The 1,963-nt window shown below is 37.9% G+C and overlaps 1 pseudogene; it reads left to right on the top strand.

Moving 5' to 3' along the window:
* The first annotated feature begins 208 nt into the window (after nucleotides 1–208).
* Nucleotides 209–307, top strand: LOC132305711 (small nucleolar RNA R71; annotated as a pseudogene).
* Nucleotides 308–1,963: the final 1,656 nt, after the last annotated feature.

Below are 1,963 nucleotides of genomic sequence, written 5' to 3'. Positions count from 1 at the left end.
TAAGCCAACACTCTTCCTACCACTAGAATTTCTACCATTCTTCGAAGATAAAGTTCGATGCAAAGAATTTTCACTCATGCTCTTATAAAGACGCCACACGTCATCCTCATGCTTATCAATGTAAGAGCCACCCATGGAAGCATCAACCATGCCCTTGTAATTATCCGATAAGCTCTCAAAGAAATATTGAACTAATTGTCATTTGGGCATGTCATGATGTGGACACTTCCTAAGCAATTCATTAAAGTGTTTCCATGCCTCATGAAATGTTTCCCCATCCCTATGTGAAAATTCCCTAATTGAAGTTCTCATGGCATTGGTCTTAGAAACCGAATAGTACTTCTTCAAGAACTCTTGTTGCATTTCTGCCCAAGAAGTTATTGAAAAACGCCTAAGATTGTTAAACCAATATTTTGCCTTGTCTTTGAGGGTGAATGGAAAAAGTTTAAGCCTTAAGACCTCTTCCGACATGTCCGTGTATCTCACGGTGGAACATACTTCAAGAAACTCATCCAAATGCTTGTAAGGTTCTTCACTTGGAAGTCCATGATAGTTAGGAAGCATTTGAATGGTTTGTGGTTTGATCTCATAGTGGTGTGTGCTCTAAATGGTGGCAATTGAATGCATGTGGGTGCATTGTATTCATTAGGTACATAGTGATCTCTTAAAGCAAGGGGAGGATTAGCAATTGGAGGTGCAACATGGGCACCTTGGTTGCCTTAAATGATGGGAGGTGGTGGAGCATAGATTGGCCTTGGCATTCCCAATGGAACTTGGCCTTGTTGTTATGGTGGATGAACAAATGGCCTCGGCATACCTAATGGAACTTGCACGTTATCATGATGCACATTGGGGTGGAGGATACCTTGTTGGTCTATGTGACCAAGGCCCTCCACATGGTCCTCATTGTATCCTTCCATCGATGAAATGGATTGACTAAAAATACCTCTTCCCCTAGGGTTTCGAACAATGGATTCAAAATGAAAATTTAAAGGGACAAGAGTGGGTTTCAATGAAGTACGACTATGCATGCACAATGCAACACAAAAAGCAATAAGCAATGAACAAACACTTCACCTTCACAACAAATCAATCAACAACAAACTTCCTCCAAATGCAATGATCATATACTCCCATGCTTTAACAACACTATGCAAGAAAATTAAATTGCCTCCACGCGGGCTCACGATTTATCTAAGAATTGAAATACAAGCCTCCACGTGGGCCGACGATTTAACTAGAGATTGAGTAAGAAAAAGCTCACAAAGGTCCTTTAGCACTTCAACTCCACAAAAAAAAAAAAAAAAAAAAAAAAAACAAAAAAATTAGCTTTTAGCTTAGTAATTTTTTTTTTTTTTATTTATGATTTTAGCATTTTTCCTTGCTTGCTTAGCTCCTTTGCTTGGATGCTCCTTTGCTCACTTTCTTAGCTCAATGCTCCTAGTCAAACAAGAACAAACACAATAAGTAACAAAAATTGAAATGAAAATAAAGTAAAGACACGATCAAATGAGTACTAATTCCTAATTCATTCCACAAATATGACGTTGCCAATTTATCAATTCCCCGGCAACGGCGCCAAAAACTTGGTGGTTTGTCAAACACCGACCCAAAGTTTACACTAAAAGATAGTGGTGTAGAGCTATGATGAATGTGGCCAAGTTTTACATTTAGAAATTGCCATTACTACTTTTCACTAAAAATATAGCTAGGGTAAGTAGGGATCGTCCCAAGGGATTAATGAGTCGTACTAGGTTGAGGAATCAAGAGTAGGGTTAGTAGGCCGAGTGATTAAAAGATTGGTTAGTGGTTGAATTACATTAAGATGTAATTTAAACTAAAGTAAACAATAATGCAATAAAGAGAATAAAAAAGAGAGAGATCTTGAGGTTTAGAGATCACCACTAAGTATAGCTTTTCTACACCCTTAATAAATGATTAATGAGGGGAAAAACATGTATTG

Source organism: Cornus florida, unplaced genomic scaffold, assembly GCF_030987335.1.
Source record: "Cornus florida cultivar Cherokee Brave unplaced genomic scaffold, ASM3098733v1 CherokeeBrave_3.0.0_Hap2_Chr04, whole genome shotgun sequence".
NCBI lineage: Eukaryota > Viridiplantae > Streptophyta > Magnoliopsida > Cornales > Cornaceae > Cornus > Cornus florida.
Note: the sequence above shows the minus strand (reverse complement) of the source record. Positions and strands in the feature narration are given on the sequence as shown.